General features: G+C 49.6%; 1 long non-coding RNA gene across 6 annotated transcripts; it reads left to right on the top strand.

Annotated features, from left to right (window-relative positions):
* The first annotated feature begins 5804 nt into the window (after positions 1-5804).
* LOC102546977 (uncharacterized) lies at positions 5805-16170 on the top strand. Of its 6 annotated transcripts, XR_010055894.1 has the most exons (5): positions 5805-7378; positions 7666-7801; positions 10355-10485; positions 15346-15495; positions 15889-16160. It is a non-coding gene; the product is annotated as an uncharacterized LOC102546977 (long non-coding RNA). The 6 variants fall into 6 exon arrangements; XR_010055892.1 differs by lacking the exons at positions 15346-15495; positions 15889-16160 and adding an exon at positions 10569-11997; XR_005490562.2 differs by lacking the exons at positions 15346-15495; positions 15889-16160 and adding an exon at positions 10738-11997.
* Positions 16171-22764: the final 6594 nt, after the last annotated feature.

A 22764-nucleotide genomic window follows, 5' to 3' on the forward strand; every position in this document is an offset into this window, starting at 1 on the left:
TGTGAAACAACGTCCAACAACAAACTGGAATTTTATTTTGTTGAGTTGTTTTTTTGAAAGAAAGAGAGAGAGAGAGAGAGAGAGGAGAGAGAAAGAGGGAGGGAGGGAGGGAGGAAGGAAGGAAAAAAGAAAGGGGATCTGGGTAGGGATCTAAGACCGTCATCTCTTTCAGGATGACTCATCTTTGGAGATGAGGACCAAACCCTTTGGGGATTATTTTTTGTAGTGGTTTCTTCCTAGGGATGCCATGAAGAAAAATAAACAATAAAATAAAGTAAGTAATATATCAAGCAGGCAGGATGTCAGGGTCTCATCCAGATCCCAGTGGAGGAGGACGGTGATGGTGACCACCATGAAGGTAACAGTGACGGTCTTTATGGTGATGCTGGTGAAAGTAAACTGCTTAAGTCCGTGATGATGCCAATAACAATGATAACTGAAGAGCGTGGTGATAATGGCGGTAGTGGTGGTGGTGATGGTGGAGGTGGTGATAGTGATGATGAAGATGGTGGTGGTGATGGTGGTGGTGGTGGTGGAAGAGGTGGTGATGCTGATAATGGTGGTGATGGTGGAGGTGGTGATGGTGATGATGAAGATGGTGGTGGTGATGGTGGAGGTGGTGATGGTGATGATGGTGATGGTGGTGATGGTGGTGGTGGTGGAGGAGGTGGTGATGCTGATAATGGTGGTGATGGTGGAGGTGGTGATAATATCTGTGGTGATGGCTGTGGTGGAGGAGGAGGTGGTGATGCTGATAATGGTGGTGATGGTGGAGGTGGTGATGGTGATGATAAAGATGGTGGTGGTGATGGTGGTGGTGATGGTGGTGGTGGTGATGATATCTGTGGTAATGGCTGTGGTTGAGATGATGTTGGGGGTGATGGTGATGGTGATGTTGATCATGGTGGTTGCGGCACCATATTGAAGAAGCTTGATTTCACTAGGTAGGACTCAGGAAGAATGGGACTTGTTTGGAGCATTGGAGATCCCCCAGGTAAGAGCCCACATTCTGACCTGGCCAGATGAAGCAGAATTAGTGATCACATCAGGACAACACTTACAGTGTCCTCTGTTGGCCACAAGGTCCCCCAAGTCACCTCTCTCCCTGGAGCATGGCCAGCCACCCATCGGCCCTTTCTCTTTCTTCTTCCTGTCTAGCCAGCTCACCCTTGGGATCAGATACAAATAATTTGCCTCTGTTCTGGTGATTGTGCATCTGTCCCCTCTAATTCTCTGTCCTGCAGCAAATTCCCAAGTGTTGCTAAAAAGACAACCATGTGACACACTCGGCTCCTGACACCAGCAAAAGAAAGGGCACACGGTACTGCCTTTCTGCTACTTTGAGTCAAGTTAGAGTGCACTGGATGAGCGGAGAGCGAACTTGCACCCAGCTGCAGAAGGAAAGGTGTTTGGATCCAGGTAACACATAAGAGGCCACTCACATCACTGCACAGACTTTATGCCCTCTGGGCATCTCAGGGAAGGTAGATGTCAGCCGTGTTGTGAGTCTTTAATAACCCACCTCTGCCCACTCACTGGAGCATCAAGGCCAGATGTTCACCAGTTGCCCTGGCTCTCTTCAGCTTGGCACCAGCAGATGCTGGACACTACAGGACAGATCCAGGCTCTGTGAGAGTGAACAAGCATAGGCCACAAGGCAGCATCTCCTGACAGTGAAGAGATGAGCTTCAGCTTCCTGAGCATCCAAACAGCATCACCAACCACCTCAGCGGGCAGATGTACCCCATCATCAGCCAATCAGCAGTGTAGAAGCAGCCCAGTTGGTAGAACTGTTTGGAAAGGATTAGGAGGTGTGGCCTTGTTGGAGAGGATGTGTCACTGGGGATGAGCTTTGAGGCTACTTTTTTTTTTTAAGATTTATTTACTCATTTTATGTATGTGAATACAGGGTCACTATCTTTTGACATGCCACAAGAGTACATCGGATCCCATTACAGATGGTTGCGAGCCACCACGTGGTTGCTGGGATTTGAACCCAGGACCTCTAGAAGAGTAGTCCATTCTCTAAACCACTGAGCCATCTCTGCAGCCCGAGCTTTGAGGTTTCGGAGAGCCATTGCTAGTTGGCTCTCTCTCACCTGGCTGTTGTTTGAGCGTGTAAGCTCTCAGCTGCTGCCCCAGCACCATGCCTGCGTGCCACCATGCTCCCCACTGTGGTGGCCATGGACTCACCCCTCTGAAGCCGTACACCCCTAATAAACTCTTGCCTCAGTCATGGTATCTCTCCTAGAAAGTCACTAGGATATTTACTTCATCCCAGAACCCTGCTGGTCTCCTCTCACCCTCCATCTACTGAAGGGATAACACAGGTGAGGAAGGAGGAGACTAGAGCTAGAGCTGTGTCCCATATAAGATGAGGAGGGGGGGTTGGGGATTTAGCTCAGTGGTAGAGCGCTTGCCTAGGAAGCGCAAGGCCCTGGGTTCGGTCCCCAGCTCCGAAAAAGAAAAAAAAAAAAAGAAGATGAGGAGGGGCCTCCAGAGGTTCCATGGGAAATTCGCTTCAGCTGCAGCCAAGGCTGGATAGCCATAAACACCATAAACACCTTCTCACAAACTGTCTGCTCCCTAGACTCACAGCCTCCCTATGCATTGCCCTGCCCAGCTTCCATGAGCATACAGGGCAGGTGGGAGGTGGGGGGGGGTGAGGGAGGGTGAGGGGGTGGAGAAAGGCTGAGTACCAAGTGAGACCCAATCACAATAGCAGTGAAATCTCCAGGCTCAGCATGGTCCACCAGGCATTGTTCATCCATTCTGTGTCTAAGTGACTGTCTCAGTCAGGGTTTCTAATCCTGCACAAAATATCATGACCAAGAAGCAAGTTGAGGAGGAAGGGGTTTATTCAGCTCACACTTCCACATTGCTGTTCATCACCAAAGGAAGTCAGGACTGGAACTCAAGCAGGTCAGGAAGCAGGAGCTGATGCAGAGGCCATGGAGGGGTGTTACTTACTGGCTTGCTTCCCCTGGCTTGATCAGCCTGCTCTCTTATAGAACCCAGGACAGCACCGCCCACAATGGGTCCTCCCTCCTTGATCACTAGTTGAGAAAATGCCTTACAGCTGGGTCTCATAGAGGCATTTCCTTTCTCTGTGATAACTCCAGCTTGTTGGCACACAGAACCAGCCAGTAAGTGACACACTTGGTGTCATGTTGGATAAGAAAACATGGTCCTGGGGGTCAAGGAGAAGACAAAAGACCACAAAGAGTCACCTCGCCCCCGACTTGAGCAATGGCAGAAAGTAACAAGACGATGATGTCACCACACTCTCTGAAGGCGTGACTGCAGTGTGGCGTCCTCTGGTCTACAAAAACATAGACCCAACCAATGACAAAGATCAAAGACGGCAGAAGAGACAGGTTGACAGCATGATCCTCCGTGGCCATGGCCACGCCAGAGTCTCAGCAGGTCAGCTCCCTCGAGTCCTGGAGGTTGTGAAATCCTGATTGGTGGATCAAGACCTGCCCAGAAGCAATAGTGTGGGAACAGATGACCCCACCTATAGCTGGGCTCAGGATAAGTCTGTATGAAGAAACATGACACCTGCAGGGAGCTTGATGTGCCCCATGGCTGTCCTGCAGGCTGAGAGGTCACACACAGAGCAGAGAGGGTCTTCTCAGCTGAGATGCCATACCACCCAGCCTGCCCCCTGCCTAAATTAGGATGAGGCTAGCTCAGCTCCTGGCCCCAGTATGGCCACCAGATGCACCTGCTGACCAGGAAAGCAGCTCTAGAAGGTAGTGGGCCAGCCGACCCACAAAGAACAACACCGCTGACTGAAGCTACAAGGGACTGCATGTGAGAGACTATTTATCCACGCTCCCTACCCTCTGCCTGCGTCACTGGAGGGCAGAAACGACCCGATTTGAATTTGTCTTTTCATGCCCAAGACAGGACAGCCAGCGGTTGATCAAAGGCAGCACAAACATATGGTGCGTGCACACGTCTCTCGCAGCCAGGCACCCGCTGAATGCATGGAGGCGCGTGAATCTCAAGCCTCTCTCCCTGAAGACACCCTGATTGGAATTTTCACAGCGCCACTGTGGAATAACCGTCTATAATCTCGGACGGACACGTGCGGTGATATCCGGCTGTCCAGAAAGCCATGTACAGGACGACCGGGATACGCCAGCCCCTTGTCAACCTCCGGCAGCACAAGGTGAAAGCAAAGAATTCCCAGTGCGTTCCTGGGAATGAATGTGCACATGTCACAGGAGACTTCCTGGGAGTGACAGTACAGAGGTCTTATAGGGCAATGGAGACTAGGCCACCCTTGCTTCACCAACGGTGCACAGAACGCACGGGACCTCACACCATCTGTGAGGAATACTTCTTCCCACACCTCAGAGGACATGCCTGCTGGGGCCCTCATGAGCTCGGGTGTGTGATCAGAGTCTGGCGCTGCAGCTGGGCCAGTCAGTCCACGAAAGCCCCTCCTGACCTGTCAGTCAACACACGCACTGTCCAGTCCTAGGTCCAAGCAGTTCTCTGCTGATTGAGAGGGAGAGGTGGCAGGTTGTGGGAACAGCGGGAATGCCCAAGAGCCAGGCCAGCAGCTATGGACATGATTTCTGAGGCTCAGTGAGGCGGGAAGAGGGCAACAAGAAGGAGGCCCGAGCTGGGGAAGTTGCAGAGAGAGCTGAACTGGGCGGCACCCCCATTTCCTCCTGGCAGGACCCCAGGGCCTGAAGCGCCCAAGGGCAGCCTGAGCTGGCCATCTCCTGACTCCCAACCAATGGTTTCCAGGAAAGGCTCAGTTGTCATGGCAACATCCCTCCAATTACTCCACTTTTGCAGAAATCACTCACCAGCCAAGTTGGCTGGAACTCACCCCTTCAAAAAGAACAAGTCCTCCACTTGGCCTCACTGTGGCCAAGCGTGTGAAGCAAGAAGTGGAGAGGCGGGTAGGAGCACTCAGGCCACAAGAGAGATGGTCACAAAGCCAGGGGCTGTACCCGAGGGACAGTGGCCAGCCTTCATAAACCAGAGATGGACAGAGAGCTAGGTCCCCCCCAAGGTGCAGAAGGATAGACTCGTGAGGAAAGCAGCTCTACACTAAATAGCTTTGCTGCAGACTGGGCTGGCCACTGAGAATGCAGAGGGGCCTGCAAAGTCTTCCTAGAGGCTGCGGAGCCCAGAAAGAAGGGGCTGGCAGTTGGTTGTTTTCTGGAGGTAACAAAAGGGAAGACAAGTGGAGAATGGGTAACCCAGAGGCTGGGTTGTGATAGACACATAGGAGGTTGCCAAGCCAACCAAAGAGGGCGGGTGCTCCGGGTAGAGACAAGGTGAGTGACAGTGGACGGTAGAAGATCAGTTGATTGAGTCCGGCCAACAGCCAGAGCAGGCTGGGAGAGAGGTCAAACAGGCTGGCTTTGGGTTGGGTGCCGCGGGAGGAACTCAGGCTGCCACAGGGAGTCCGAGGGCTGGATGGAAGCCAGAAGGCCGGAGAGGAGACTGGGTCCCTGCAGCAGAGGGGGAAGAACCCGAACCTGCAAAGGATAGATGTAGAATGGGCTGTGAGGGCAAGGCCATAACTAAGAAGAGAGCCAAAGCTCTCTGCCCAGCTCTGAGCTTCAGGGAGGACGGGAGTGGAGAAGGCCAGGTTGGGCGGCTCTGAAGAGGGGAACCCATTTTGCACTGTGGAGGTACTTCTGAAGCCTGACACCAAGATTCCCAGTCCCAGTGCTTCTGAATGTTAGTTAATCATGCGTCTTAATCATGTGTCTGAACCTCTCTGAGATGCTCTCGTCTACAATAGCATCCTTCCTCCTCACTGGCCCCTTTTGGGGACCTGGGCTCTTGGTATGAAAGGCATAAGCCTCAGGATGAGTTAAGATGAGTTTTAAGTACCACATCCGGGGCGGGCCTCCAGCTGCCAAGCCAGCTTATGGTGCTGCTTGGCTCTATAAGGTGTGCTGTGGGGGTTGGGGATTTAGCTCAGCGGTAGAGCACTTGCCTAGCAAGCGCAAGGCCCTGGGTTCGGTCCCCAGCTCCGAAAAAAAGAAAAAAGAGAAAGAGAAAAAAAAGAAAAAGAAAAAAAAAAGGTGTGCTCCCTGGGTTCGGTCCCCAGCTCCGGAAAAAAAAGAACCAAAAAAAAAAAAAAAAAAAAAAAGGTGTGCTCTGTGCAGGACTCTCTCCATTAGCCAGGTCACTGAGACTACAGGGCAGATTCCAGAAGACCCTCCCGTCCCTCCATAGCATAGCCCACAGCTTTGCTCGACAGAGCTCAGCAAAGACAGAAGTCAGCACTTGTGGGCCCTCACAGCGCTTACAGCTGGCCTGGGTTCGGTTCCCAACACTCACATAACTCATGACTGTCTGTAACTCTAGTTCAGGGGTTCTAACACCTCCTTCTGGCCTCTGTGGGAACCAGACACACATGTACATACATCCAGGAGAATACACACATGAAATAATAAATTTTTTTTAAGATAGGCAACCCCTGCCCGCCAAGGTGCTGATTTTTTTTTTTTTTAAGATTTATTTATTTTGCGGGGTTGGGGATTTAGCTCAGTGGTAGAGCGCTTGCCTAGGAAGCACAAGGCCCTGGGTTCGGTCCCCAGCTCCGAAAAAAAGAACCAAAAAAAAAAAAAGATTTATTTATTTTATATGAGTACACTGTCGCTGTCTTCAGCCACACCAGAAGAGGGTATCGGATCCCATTACAGATGGTTGTGAGCCACCATGTGGTTGCTGGGAATTGAACTCAGGACCTCTGGAAGAGCAGTCAGCGCTCTTAACCTCTGAGCCATCTCTCCAGCCCTAAAAAGTCTTTTAAAAATGTGTGGTTTTTCATGAGTAAGCATTACGGCTCAGATCCAGCAGCCTCTACTGGAATCCCACCTCTCCCAGCCCCCACTGAGCGAGGGCACATCCTCCGGAAAGCAGCAAGGCCAGTGAAGGGGTGAGGAGGCCAAAAGAGAGAGCATCTAGGACACAGGAGTGGAGAAGGTCAGCTTCCATTACAAATGGTTTTCTCCCATAGGAAGTGGTGGACGCTGGGCCTGGTCAGGAAATTCGCCCACCTCCAAACCTGGAACAAATTGTGCCCTCCACCTTTCACTAAGTCTCTGCTGCTGCGGGACACGCAGGCGCGAGTGACGTCATGACTTCCGAGCCCAAGCAGAAGCTTCCTAGGCCAGGAAGTAAGAAAACGGACTCTGACCTTTACTGGGTCATTTCCAAATCACCGCCCAGCAGGGGCCTGAACAGCCCGTGTTCTCCATGTTCCGCCTGTGTACCATGAGCACTAGATTTTGTAGATCCCCACATGTCAAAGTCACAAAAACCTCAAAATCTGGAGGTGACTGACTGGGAAGGCAAGAACTGACGCCCAGACTGATGGAGACAGACGCACACGGTATGGCCTGACCCAAGTCCTGCTCTTCAGTCTTCTTCAGTCACCATCCAGGCCCGGTCTACAAACCCTGACATCCATCCGCCTCAGCTTCTAATGAGGAGTGGCCACGCCCACGCCAAGCAATAGGAGAGAGGAAAAACATCAGACCCCCTCCGGGCTGATCCTCGTTCAGGAGGGCAGGGAGGGTCGGGGTGGGGGTGAGGGCGCTAGCGGAGACATTACAAACAGCCCAAGGGGAAGGCCCTAAACAGCCCCAAGCCCTGAAGATTGTTTGTTTCTTTGTTTAGCTCCCAGCCTTGAGGAGCCGTCTAACCTCCCAGGGACTTGATTAAAAGGTTGCTGCTGTGCCCGTGGCTGGCCCACTGTGCCGCGTGTGGCACCACCTTCCCGGGAAGGACTCTTCCTCTTCAGAACAATGGGCAGGTGGTAATTAGTGAGATGCTAATAGAGGTTTGGGCGGGGTGAGAGTTCACCTGGGCTCTCCGGAGGCTTTTGCATCACACTTAATGACACCCCCCCTTCCTCTGTCTTCTGCAATTTTTTTGAACTGTAATTATTTTAATTGAGATCTTCCCCTAATAAAAACAAAGAGCACAGCCTGGAGCCCTGTCTTCTGGGGCCTCCAGAAGCTGCCGTAGCCTCCTTGCTGGCTTTGGAGACCCAAAGCCTCTGAAAGTTTCCACCTCTGTCTCAAGCTCCCTGTTAGGAGTGTGTGTGTGCATGTATGTGTGAGTATGGTGTGCATGTGTGTGCATGTGTGTAGGTTGTGCATGTGTGTGGGTATGTGTGTATGTGAGTGTGGTGTGTGCATGAATTTTTGTGAGTGTGGTATGCATGTGTATGAATGTGAGTGGTGTACATGTGTGTGTGAGTGTGGTGTGCATGTGTGTGAATGTGTGTATGGTGTGCATGTGTGTGGGTATGTGAGTGTGCTATGTATGTGTGTGAGTGTACATACGTACATGAGTGCATGTGTGGTGAGCATATGTGTGAGTGTGGTGTGTATGGGTTTGTGTCGTCATGTCCCTGAGCCACAGTGGACAAATGGGAAATGTGATATGTCCCATGTGTCCTGGATTACCACTTCTGTCCTCCATCTCGAACTGGGGTGAGAGTTGGGGGGGTGCACGACCCTGGCTGAATGTCTTTGGGCCTTTGTTTTCTGTCCTTTAAGAGACCAGGTTTGCCCTTCATCTCAGTGGGACACTGAACTCTCTCCTAGGTCCTCTCATGACTCTGTCACAGTAGTGATCAGGTAGGAGAACAGATCCCAAGACTTCATTTAAACCAAGGGCCTTGTTCTAGAACTTCTGCTGTTCAAGAATCCACAAATCTGTTCACAGAAATGAGAAACGCAAAGAGCAAGCGTACAGTGGGCCAGACTTCAGACTGAGCTGCAGGGTTGCGGGGAAGTGGGACTGCGGGGCAGCAGAGTAAGGGTGGAGCCCGCTTGGTGTGGTGCCCTGGTCTGAGTGTCCTCTGGGATGTACCCTCCTCCCAGGCAGGAGCCCTGGCTTGGCCCACGAACTCTGACTCCCAACCTTCAGTGCCTGGATTCTTTTTTTTTTTTTTTTTTTTTTTTGGTTCTTTTTTTTCCGGAGCTGGGGACCGAACCCAGGGCCTTGCGCTTCCTAGGTAAGTGCTCTACCACTGAGCTAAATCCCCAGCCCCCAGTGCCTGGATTCTTAACTGCAGACTTCCTATTGCTGGCATGAATCTGTTGCCAGCAAGGCCTCAGGGAGGGCTCTGCACACACACACACACACACACACACACACACACACAGGCACTCATAAATATACACACAAACACACATGTGCACACACTGCACACACTCAGACATGGGCACACACACTCACACACACTTATGCACACATACACACTTATGCACACTCACACATACATGTGTACACACCCAGGCACACACACAGGAACACACATGTGCACACACTGAACACATACACACTCAGACATACAGGCATACTCTCACACACACTTATGCACACTCACACATATGCGTGCACACACACAGGCATACACATAACTATACACAAGGACACACATGTGCACACACTGAATACACACTCAGACATACAGGCACATTCTCACACACACTTATGCACACACACATGCACTATGTGTGCACACACAAACACACATATGCACACACTGTACACACTCAGACGTACAGGCACACACACTGTCACACACACACTTATGCACACATACACACGTATGCATACTCACACATACGTGTGCACACACCCAGGCACACATACATAAATATACACAGGAACACACATGTGCACACACTGAACACACACTCAGACATACAGGCACATTCTCTCACACACACTTATGCACACACACATGCACACATACACATATGTGTACACACACAAACACACATGTGCACACACTGTACACACTCAAATATATAGGCACACTCTCTTTCTCTCTCTCTCACACACACACACATACACACACTCACACACACCAAGCTGATCTTGCCCTTGTTTGTGGAAGCTTTTTTCCCCCAGAGTCTCAGGTAGCACAGGGTGATGAAGAGCCCGCTCTGCTCAAGTCCTACTCTCTGGCAGACGAAAGACAATCAGAGACTGAGTTTGGTGACATACACCTATAATCCCAGTTCTCAGGAAGTTGAGGCTAGCCTGGGCTACACAGCAAGATTCTGAGCAAAAAAAAAAGTTAGAAAGCATGGTCTCTAAGAGCCATGTTTCACAGTAGTTAGTGTGGGATGGCCCAGAGAGCCACAGAAGAAAGTAATGAGCACAATTAAATAGTCAGGAACCCACTATACCTGAGGCTACCCCCAAAACCAGAACCCAGTGACGTCACTCACTCAAGATAACCAGACACAACCCTAGAACCCCACTGGACAGTGTCTAAGCAGAGACCACGAGCAATGCTCAGCTCTGCACGTCTGGAGAAACACCACCTTGATTTGCCTTGCAGCTAGAGAGTCTTCCCCAGGATCCTGACCTGCAATCTGTTGGAGACTGGACCTGACTGTTGGCCTTCTGTTCAAGCTCCACTCCCACAGTTACCTGGCAACAGCCAGGTGTGCCTGACCTCGAGTTGCACAGGTGAGCAGCCTTGGAGAGATGGGTTTAGGACCTTAGTTAGGAATTTAGAGTGTCAGCATAACAAGCTGGAACTTCTGTTACAGTAACTACGGTATCCACCTTTTACTGACTGTTTAAGAGGAGCGTTAGCAAAAAGTCAGCTTTAGATGACCCCAGGGCATCAGCCACCTGGATTCAGTTCCCAGGAGTACTTGGCACATGGGCCCTAATGAGCTAGGTTTGCTGAGAAAGACTCAACTGTCTCAAGCACAGCCTGCCAGTCTCCGGTCTCAAGACCACAGCTCATCATGGCCCAGATCCACGAGGGACAGAATCTTCCACACACTGAGCCCCACACTCTGGGCCACACGGGGCCATCTGGACAGCCAGGCATCGTGTGAGCAAGCCTCAGGGCCTGGAGCCAGGTACCCTACCCAGGCCCCTCCTTCCAGAACCAGCCCTGTCCACCCTCCTCAGCCACAACCCTCCCACTTCAGGACTATGGAGCAGCTGGAGGAGGAAACTCCACCCTGAGTTTCCATTGTTTTTACAAAAAAGCCAAAAGGGAAGGATTGAAATGGGAACAGTGGCCTCTGGAGACTTGTGACTTCTTCATGAAACCCTTATGATTCGATTGGCCAGGAGGACTCCTGGGGTGGGGTCCTGGCCATCTGCCCTCAGCTCCTCCTCAGTCTCCTGCTCTGTAGGCTCAGGAGCAGGACTGGATGGGACATCTGAGTATCAAAAGGAGAAAGAAACCCCAGACTTCAGAGGTAGGGCCATGCCCAGAAACCCCGACCCAGGATTCCTGGCCTGTAGCTCCCATGACATATAGCTGAGGTTCTGATTAGAAAAGCTGCCCTGTCACTTCCATGGTCACAGGGGTCCTGTTGGACGCCCTCCTTGTGGAAATCCAGACCGTCAAGCTGGCTAGCTGGGACCTCCATGAATTCCCTGAGCTGTGAGTGGTCAGTGTCTTTCTCGGCTTCCTATGAGTCACCACTAGGCTGGGTAGGAAGCAGTTCTGGGAGGGGGGCGTTCCTCCACCCTCCCCAGATGGCCCAGGGGAGCTGGCCTCTGAGCCCTGTGAACTTGGGGAATGTACTGCTCCCTCCCTAGCCCAGCCCAGCCCAGCACCTCCCGGTTCTCTGCCTGCCTGGGCTCAGCCTGTGGAGCCTTTCAGCTTCTGTCTCTGCTACTGGGGAGGTCAAGTGACTGGGTAGTGTTGTCTCAAAGTGGGGTCTTCCTGCCAACACCTCATCTGGAGAATGTCAAAGAGGAAAGACAAAGCCATTAGGCGTCCTCTGGGAGGTACGGGTGGGCAGTCCCAATGGCAGCCCCTGGACTCTTGCTCATTGTAGCATCTATTAAACTTCAAACTGGGGGTTCTACCCCACCTTGGATCATTCAGTTCCCAGATCAAAGACACATTTTATATTTATCACAGGCCTTTAATGCGCTAGTGCTGGGCAGATATCTATCCTGGAAGCTATTATTCTTACCTCCCTATCAATAAACTGGGTTATAACCACCTGAGCGGCTCTTGACTCCAATTGGCCAGCCCTCATGGCCATGTTTTCATAACTCGCCAGCCCCATAGTGACTTCTCCTCTCTACACCTTCTTCTCCTCTTCCCCTCATGGTCTCTCCTCAGACCCCAAGCCTGGGAACCACCTATATCTCTCCTGCCCAGTTGTACGCTGTAGGAGTCTTTATTCACCAATCAGAGATGACTTGGGGGTCAAAGTTACGTAGGTCACTTGGGTCAATGTGTGGACTCTCTCATCCCTAGGGATGACAAGGCCATGTGGGCCAGTATTTAGCCTTGCAGTACACAGCAGAAGACTCAAAGAAACCTCAACACCTGCTTTTCATTTTTTCCACAGTATCCTGGCCGCATTCCCACCGCATGTTAGGGTTTAGCTGCAGAAGAACACCTCGGCAGATGCAGGCCAAGCAAAGCTGCAAAGATCACACCACATAACCGCATTCACTCAAGAGATTTATTGGGGGCATAGAAGGCAGCCTCTGAGAGTGAGACCCAGAGAAAGGAACAGAGACAGAGAGCAAGAGGTAGACAGACAGACAAGAGAGCGACCATAATGGAAGAGAACTTTTAAAAGAGTAGAGTGTACACACTTAGGGAGACCATGCCCCAGGATCCATGTTCCTTCCCAGGCCTGCACCTTTAGGCCAGGATCAAGCTACACCTCCCCAAAGCTCTCTCAGGAACAGAGTTGAGAAGTTCGTGGTACCTAACTCCTCCATATGCTATGCCAAACTAAATCATGCAATATGACAACTTCTTGCCAGCCCTAAGGAGTTATTAAAAGTCAGATCTTGACTTTGTTCTTGGAATTTAGGTTCAGAGACTCCTGGTAGTGGCAGGGGGGCAGAGGGGTGGAGCAGGGTGCTGGGAAAGGTGTTCTGAAGGCTGCTTCCTGAAGAGGTTCTGCCTCTCCATCCACTCACAGCAGCTATCTCTCTCTTTCTCTTCTCTCGGTTTCTCTCTCTGATTCCCACTCTTCAAGTTCCTCTCTGAGCTCTAAAGGGAGCCTCCCCTTGCTGTGAGCGCCCCCATTTGTTTAGCTCATGGCTATTGTACTGCTTCTGTCTAACGCTCCCCTCCCACCTCAAGCATCATGCCTGGGAGGTTCTCCCATTCTAGCATCACGAAGGGAATTGTGTCAGCTTCCGTTCCAGATCCGCCTCTGCTGCTCATAGTTTAATTCTGTTTGACCATAGCCAAAGCAGGCAAAGCCACAACCATCGCTTGAGGTACAACCCAGAGGTCTTCCTCCTGGAGGCAACTCCCACTTTTCCAGGGACATTTTGGACATTTGGACAGGTTTCCCATACAATGGTAATGTTGTTTGCACTCGAGCTATGACATCACCTCTGGATTCCCTTACCAATCTGAGACCAATGGAAATGCTGTGCAAATAAACCCTTGTGTTATATGTTGGGGTGTTATCTGTATTTTGCTCTCTCTCTCTCTCTTTCTCTGTGTGTGTGTATGTCTGTGTGTGTGTGCGTGCATGCTTGTATGTGCACACGCATGCACGCACACTTCTTCCAAAAACCTTCCTTCGATTGTAGCTTATCTTTGGCTACTTTGTGGGTTCTTCTTCCTTTCATCCTTTCAACCACTACCTAACACAAGATGAGAAAAAAACGAAAACAAGGATAATGAAGAGAGCAGAGAGATCCTGAATAGAGTCAGGGGTCAGAAATGGGGGTGGTGTAATCATCAAACTACTTCCTGTTGATTAGGAGCATTAAGTTCCTTGGGGCAAGTTTGATCTTCACTGTCAGGATACCTATTTTTTCTTGTTGTTCCAACAACCTACCACCAACCCAACACTTATCTGGGGGCTCCAGCACTTATATACTCTCTGAAAAGCCCCCAGAATTCCAAACATCACACAATCACAGAAACCATCCGCCGCTGGCAAAATCATGTCCCTACTAGAGCATGAGGCAAATCATAGTCAACCGCTATGGAAGATCTGAAGCAGCCCCCCATCTCCTACCTGAGATTAAAACAAGAATATTTCTGTGGGGTTGTTTTGTTTTGTTGTTGTTGTTGTTGTTGTTGTTTTGTTGTTTGGAAACCCAAATTCTGGGGCTGGAAAGATGGCTCAGCAGTTAAGAGTACTGACTGCTCTTCCAGAGGTCCTGAGTTCAAATCCCAGCAACCACATGGTGGCTCACAACCATCTGTAATGGGGTCTGATGCCCTCTTCTGGTGTGTCTGAAGAAGATGACAGTTTACTTATACATAATAAATAAATAAATCTTTTAAAAATAAAGAACTGGGGGTTGGGGATTTAGCTGAGCGGTAGAGCGCTTGCCTAGCAAGCCCAAGGCCCTCGGTTCAGTCCCCAGCTCCAAAAAAAAAAAAATAAATAAATAAAAATAAAGAACTGATATTGGTGTTATCCCTTATCCACTTGTCCATAGGTGCTGCTCTTGCCTTTGATGGGCTAATAACTTTCTTACATTTGGTATTCCCGTTTTTCAAATGCCAAGGTCTCTAGCAACACTTTCCTTTTGTCAGGGTCTGATATGGCTTTGTTCCTAGCTGAGACTAATCTTTGTCAAAAAAAAAAATTGACTATTTCTCAAGCTCCTTTTATTTTTGTCTATTTAAGTGTCTCTTAAAGCCACTAATTGGCCCTGTTCTATAATAGCAGCGTCAGATTGAATCTGTTCTTGTATGTCAGAGAACCACCTTTCACCCAGGAACTGATCTTTGACTCTATTCATTTCCCATGATCTATTTCACTGTTCAGTATTCTCAGCGTCCTCCCTCCACCATGTTCACCATTGCAACTGCAGACCAGCCTCGAGTACAGCTGTTACCAATCTCTTCCAGTCTTGAGGAGTAATTCTACTTTGTGTAGCCCAGTTATTTAGAATTCATTTCACATAAGGGGAGTGCAACCCATATGAAAGCATGGCCTCTTTAAAGAAAAAAAAATGCCTTGGATCTAACATTTCTTTTTATTTTTTCTTTTTTTTCGGAGCTGGGGACCGAACCCAGGGTCTTGCGCTTGCTAGTCAAGCGCTCTACCACTGAGGGATCTAACATTTCTATGGGACACCATCCTACCTCATCATAACCTTCCTCCCCACCATTAGCAAGCGTATGCTGTATGACTACTGGGAAAGCTGTTGGTGATCTGATAACCTTGGACAGCTCCTCCTCCCACTTTGGTAACCCTTTGTTTTGAAACACAGCCTGTCCTCCCACCCTTTCAGGCTTTCTCTGATCTGATTGCCCTCTGGCAAGGTTTCCTTCCCTCTTTCTTTCTGAGGGAAACTCCTACTCTCTTGCTCAGTCACTGTGACTGAGCCTTCTTGTTTTCTCTTTTCCAGCATTCCTCACCGCCTAAGCGCTTCCACCTCCACCTGTAATTTTTCCAACTGCTCAGCCATTCTTCAAACCTTTTCAAAACAGAAGATATGAAGAAGAAATAGAAAACACAGAAAATCCCCTCTGGAAGCAAAGTGGGGCATATCACAGAGGTAGCACCCACAATAAATTTTTTTGCTGGTGTTTTGGGAGGAAAAAATCATCCTTCATCCCCTGCAAGTTTTTCTATAGCATTTGAAATGAAATTCCCACTCTGGTTAGCCCCATATCTGGGGTCACTTGTAGCTGGTCTTTGGCCACTTTATGGGTTCTTTTTTCTTCGACCTTTCTCTACCCTTTTTTCACCCTTTTAACACCCAACACTAGATTAGAGAGAAAAAAGGATAGAGAGGAAAGGAAAGAGATCCTGAATAAAGTCAGGGGTTCGGGAGGGGGGCAATGCTATCATTAGACTGCTTCCTGATGATTATGGGTGTTCAGTTCCTTGGGGCAAGTTTGAACTTCACTGTCAGAATATCTAATTTCTTCTTGTTGTTTCTCTTTAGTACATGGCCGCTTAACGAGCCACGAACAACAACAACAACCAACAACTAACAATCAACAACCCACCAACAATCCACCACCTCTCTCGGAGCCCTAGCAATTACACACCCTCTGAAAAATCCCCAGAATTCTAAACATCACACAATTGCAGAAACCGTCGGCAGCTGGCAAAATCGTGCCCCTGCTGGAGCATAGGGCAAATCATAAACAGCTGCTGTGGACAATCTGGAGTAGCCTCATGGTCCTGCACCTGGGATTAAAATGAAAACATTCTTATTATATTTGTTTTTTTTTTAAATGAAAACCAAGATTCCAAAATTCTCTCTATATTCCATTGTTGCACAAATCTGGGAAGAGGGAACCCACAGATGAAGAAACCTCCTGCCTTGGGACCCAAGTCAGTGTCTGCTCTGGAAGAAATGCAGAAGATCTAGGGGAGTGGGGCAAGGGAGAACACACATACAGGCACATGCATATACACACACACATACACACACACATACACACACATACACACATACACACACACACACACATACACACACATACACACACACACACATACACACACATACACACATACACACACATACACACATACACACACATACACACATACACACACACATACACACATACACACATACACACACATACACACACATACACACACATACACACATACACACACATACACACACATACACACACATACACACATACACACACATACACACACATACACACACATACACACACATACACACACATACACACACAAATACACACACATACACACATACACACATACACACATACACACACATACACACACATACACACACACACATACACACATACATACACACATACACACATACACACACATACACACACAATACACACACATACATACACACATACACACACATACACACATACACACACAATACACACACATACATACACACATACACACACATACACACATACACACACACATACACACACACATATGCATGCACGAGTCATTCCCTATTCTGATTCATAGAAATGTAAAAGAGGCTGGTTATGATGCTAAGGTCCTGTTCTCTAATTGGTTCTTGATCCATCAATAAAGATGCTAGGGGTCAATGAACTGGGCAGAAGAGGCAGGACTTCTGGATCGCCCCAGACAAGCTAGCTGATACAGGGTAGAGAGGATTGAGAGAACTGGGGATGCAAAAGGAGGGAGTAGAGGAGGAGGAGTTAAAGCCAACCAGCCATGTGAGTTTTCAGTTAAGAGTGGCCAATGGACTCTATCTGATTATGCCTGGGGTCAAAAGGGAGGTTTAAGAGTGCCCAGTCATTGATCTGGTAAAGGTATTTTAAGATTAACTGATAATGGTGGTGGCGGTGGCGGCGGCGGCGGCGGCGGCGGCGGCGGCGGCGGCGGCGGCGGCGGCGGCGGTGGTGGTGGTGGTGGTGGTGGTGGTGGTGGTATGTGTTGTTTTTTAATCCATGGATTCAAGGGAATCTGGGTGGGGGCTGGTATCAAGTTCTGCCTGGAGCTTAAAGCAGAGTAGCTAAAACTACACGCTACACAGAAATACATCATGCATCTCATCTGATAACCTGCCTGGGGGAACTGGACTCACCCTGAAGCTTGGAGGTTTCCTTGTGTTGAAAACCAGTGAGCCACCCTCTGCTTACCCTGAAAGCCAGTGAGCCACCCTCTGCCCACACGTGGTTCTGGTCTGAAGGAATCACATGCTCTCAGTTACCAGCACCACACACCTTGTGGTACTGTGGCATCTCCCGGTTAAGGCTACATCCCCTTGATAGAAGCTACTAGGGTAGCAGTTTGAATGAGAAATGTCCCCTATGGTCCTGGGTCCCAGTTGGTGGCACTGTCTGGGAAGGTTTATGTGGTACAGCTCATATGCCATGATTGGATCACCAGCTGACAGCACTCTTGGGGGACAGTTGGGAAACTTTAGGGGAGATGGAATTAGAGGACACAGGTCAGCAGGGGTGCATCATTGAAAGCTGTATCTGCTTCCTGTCTTTCAAGAGGTAAAAGCCATCTTTCTCTACTCAGTCCCTCTGCCATGATGCTCGGCCTAGGCAGATGAGGCCAAGCAACTGTGGGCTGACCCCCCCCCCCGAAACCACAAGCCAAAATAAAACTTTCCTTCCTTAAGTTTTTATGTCAAGTATTTCAGTAACGGTGATGGGAAAGATATCACCTCCAATACCTGACCAAGAGGTGGGATGCCCACACTGCTTTTAATCTGACACCATGAGTAACTAATTACTAATTAAATAAGTCTCTGGCATGTATTCAGTTTGGATTCTATGATGGCCATAGTCTGTGTGTATATTACATGTGTTGCATGTGCATGTATATGTGTGTGCATATGTAGGTGCAGACACATGCAGATCCCAGAAGAGGACAGTGGCTGCCTTGTTCTATCACTCTCCAATTTATTGTCTTGAAACAAGGTCTCTCCTTGAGCTCAGAGCCAGGCTGGCCTCAAACTCACAGAGATCCCGCCTGCCTCTGCCTCCGTAGTGCTGGGATCAAAGGCGTGTGCCACCATCACCCAGCCAATTTTCTTATGTGGGTGCTGGGAATTTGAGCTTACACTTGACCCACTAAACCAGGTCTCTGACCCCAACCTGATGACGCTCTCTCCCCAAGTTGACAAGAGTAATGAAGGGATGACTGCTTAGACCTCTGAACACACTATACTGCAGACACCCACTAGACTGCATGTCCTGCACGTGACCTGTGGGCTTCTGCTCTCTTATCCTGTCAGAACAGCACAGACCAAGGCAGCCCGGCAATGAGCCACAAGCAGGTGGCTCCTTGAGAAGCCATTGTCTCTAGCATGGAGATGTCTTTTTCCGCATCTTCATGAATGCTTCTGTGCCTTTAAAGGACTGCAGTCGCCAGGGCTGGAGCCCGCCCTAATCACATCTTAACTGTCTCTATTCCTCGAGGCAGGCACATGTACAGGCACACGGTTTGGGCTCACATGTGAATTTGGGAGGATACAACACAGTCTGTGGATAACAGGATGTAGAACTTCTGTCTCGGTGAAAGTGTGGTGAAGAGGCCAGCAGGATGGCTCAGTGTATAAAGGCGTCCGCTGCCGAGCCTGATGTCCTGAGTTCAATCCCTACAAAGTGGAAGAAAAGAACTGACTTCTGCAAGTTGTCCTCTGATTTCCAAATGTACATAATGACATGTGTGTATATTTTTATTCACACACACCCTAAAAATGTAATAAAAATGTTTTAAAAAGAAAAAAAAGAAGAAGGGGGGTGGGGATTTAGCTCAGTGGTAGATTCCTAGCAAGCGAAAGGCCCTGGGTTCGGTCCCCAGCTCCAAAAAAAAAAAAAAAAAAAAAGGCCTTTCCTTCTGGGGTGGGAGCTTATTTCTTACCAGATGGCCACAGTGTAACTTCCTGCATATCCCAGCTGCCCCTACACCCTCAAGATGGGTGGATAAGACCTCTGGAAAGAGCGATGGACCACAAGTGCTACAAGGTTCCTGTATCCGTCTGACCTGTAATCCAGCCTGACTCAGGACATACAGGAGAAGCAGACACCTACACTGCAAGCAATTCAGACAGCTCCAAGTCTAGAAACCCTGGCCCAGACACTGTAGGCAAGTGGGAACCTCAGGCCTGAGCATAAATGTGGCGTCCTGAGGGGTCCTGAGGAGGAAGGGATTCTGTCCTGTGCTCACCCTAGCCCAACTCCAGGACTCTGCAGACACAAGCAGAATATATATGGGAACTCGTGGGAGGGAATCTGCCTGCAGGGGGAACCTACTGCAAGCCCCAGGGGCACAGCTCCTTTTCTAGTGCTCCCTCACCCATCTGGCACATGCTTGGGAGCCTGTAACGGGAAGGGACAATGTCTGGGAGAGATCGGGCCCTCGCTCTCCTGTGTGCTGAGCTCAGCACCTCAGATGGTCGCCAGCCAAAGCTTGGTGGATATCCACTAATTAGTATAGTTAGAGCTGTGGCTTTGGAGTTGCTATGGGATCAGTAGAGGTGATAAAAACCACCTGCTGAGCTCCTGGGGGACTCCACCCCAGCTTCCCAGCTTCTATGCAAGTTCACACCATAGCCAGGGGAAGCAGAAGGAGGGTGGTCTGCGGAAGGGGGAGCAGTCAGCCCCTCCCTGCCTGTGACCTAAGGGATCTATAGCAGTAGCTGGTCTGGAGGGAATCTTAGCCTGAATCCTGGGGGTCAGGAGATAGATGAGAACTAATCTGACATTGGCTCTGGGATCCAGGGGACTGGTACCCCAGAGTATCCCCAGACCTGGGTGAGGACTCTCGAAACGGTTATGGGGCAGGGTGACTCAGGAACAGCTCTGGGATCTCTGGAAAGTTGCTTCATTAGTTCTTCTGTTCACTAATTCATCCATCCATCCATCCATCCATCCATCCATCCATCCACCCACCCATCCATCCATTGACCACCGCTTTCCCTGTTGCCACGACAAATGGCTGACAAGATGCGGCTGAAGAACGGACAGTTTACTGTGATGAGTGCTGTAAGGAAAGAAACGCCCCTTGTGCTGAAGCAGGGACCCTAGCAGGACCATGAGCCATCTAGTCACAGTGCTTCCTCAGTCAGGAGGCACAGTGACAGGGAATGGGAGCAGCCTATAAAGGCTTGGGGCTCTCCCAAAGTGACCCACTTCCTCCAGCCTCCACCTCCTGAAGGGCCCACAGTCTTCCAAACCAGCACACAAGCCTGCAAGAGACATTTCACATTTACATAGCATCGCTGCGTATGACATTTAAACTAGAGAGAGCCATTCCCTACCTCACAGGGCTGGGGTGGGGTGTGCAGTACTCTCAGCTTCGAAGCTTGTCTAGATTAGTCATACATCTCAGGCAATCGCTGGGTTAGACAGCTAGATTTTCTCAGGGCCCTCTCCTTGTTTGTCCTCAGCAGACCCCAGTGCAGCTCCTATCACACACAATTGCCCTGGACTGTGCGGGCAGTTGTCTGCTGTCCTCCTGGATTCCTGAACTCTGCTGAGTCCCCTGAAAGTCATGGAAGCATCAATTCAGAAGCGAGAAGGAGCACTGATGGCCTTTAAAAGTGTGTGTGTGTGTGTGTGTGTGTGTGTGTGTGTGTATCTATGTGTGTGTATCTATGTGTGTCTGTCTATGTGTGTCTATGTGTGTCTGTCTGTGTGTGCATGTGTCTATGTGTGTCTGTGTGTGTCCATGTGTGTGTCTGTGTGTGTGTCTATGTATCTGTGTGTGCATCTGTGTGTGTCCATGTGTGTGTCTCTGTGTGTGTATATCTATATGTGTATATCTATGTGTGTCTGTGTGTGTGTCCGATGGTATATCTGTGTCTGGGTATGTGTCTGTGTGTGTGTGTATGTGTCTCTGTGTATGTCTATGTGTGTCTATGTGTGTGTGTATCTGTGTGTACGTCTATGTGTGTGTGTCTGTGTGTGTGTCTGTGTGTGTGTCTGTGTGTGTGTCTATGTGTGTGTGTCTATGTGTATGTGTGTCTATGTGTGTGTGTCTGTGTGTGTGTCTGTGTGTGTATCTGTGTATCTGTGTGTGTGTCTATGTGTGTGTCTGTGTGTCTATGTCTATGAGTGTGTGTCTGTGTGTGTGTGTCTATGTGTGTCTATGTGTGTGTGTCTATGTGTGTGTCTATGTGTGTGTGAGTGTGTTTGTGTGTGTGTCTATGTGTGTCTATGTGTGTGTGTCTGTGTGTGTGTCTATGCGTGTGTTTATGTGTGTGTGAGTGTGTGTCTGTGTGTGTCTGTGTGTGAGTGTGTGTTTGTATGTGTGTGTATGTGTATCTGTGTGCGTGTGTGTGTGTGTGTGTAGAGCAGAGGTTGTTGTGGTTGTCTTGCTTTTGATCACTCACTCTCTCCATTTATTCACTTACTCTGTTTGTTTGTTTGTTTGTTTGTTTGTTTTGCTGGGTCTCTCTTTGGCCTTTGGTCTCTCCCATAGGTTAGGCTGGTTGGCCAGTGAGCTCCAGGAATGACTCTGTCTCCATCCCGCAACACTGGGGATATGGTGCAGGCCACCATGCTGGGCTTTTACAAAAGTTCTGGAACCCAGTTCAGATCCTCATGCTACTGACTGAGCCATCTCTCAGTCCTGACCTTTAACCTTCTGAAGCAGAGGAGCCACAGATGGTGAATCTCAGTTTTGACACTTACATGGTGACTTGGGGTTTGGGGCTGGCAGGTGGGAGAGACTTGGTCTACAGTGTTGGGACCCTTGGAGGGCAGAGAATAAATGGGCGATGTCCTTCGGACCTTGTTGAGGAACCTGCTAGTCTCTTGGTGACCCTCCTCAGCACCTCCCTCCACCTCTGACTCAGAAAGCATTGTTGTCATCTCTGTGTCTATGGAGGCAGCTCTCATGGCTTCACTGCCTGGTACTGAGGCCGAGCCCAGAGCAAGCACTGCAGAGGAAGACCCACCTTGGGTGTTGATGAGGATCAGACTCTACGCTGGCATCCATTCAGGGTGGGCTTCTCTATGGAGGAGAAGTTAGGCCAAGGGTAGCAGGGCCTGGAGTCTGGAGACTTTGGACTCAAACAAAAAGCCCCATGGAGCCTTATTTGGAAGGGAAACTCGCCAACTCCCAGAGCCTCATGAGTCAGCCGTCAGGAATGCCTGTGGTATTTCATAACGAATAATAAGGCTGCAAAGGTAGCATTGTTAGCTGGTTTGGCCTGCACGAACCTGTGAGTAGGCAGGTCCCGAGTTTTATCGGTGAGATGCACATGCAGCCCTGGCAGCCTGTTGAAGATCACAGTGGGTGAAGGCAGTGGGAGCCCAGATCGGGGCTTTGGCTTCCTCCCCAGAATGGCTCAGACACAGCCACC

This window comes from Rattus norvegicus, chromosome 10, assembly GCF_036323735.1.
Source record: "Rattus norvegicus strain BN/NHsdMcwi chromosome 10, GRCr8, whole genome shotgun sequence".
In the NCBI taxonomy this organism is placed as follows: Eukaryota; Metazoa; Chordata; class Mammalia; order Rodentia; family Muridae; genus Rattus; species Rattus norvegicus.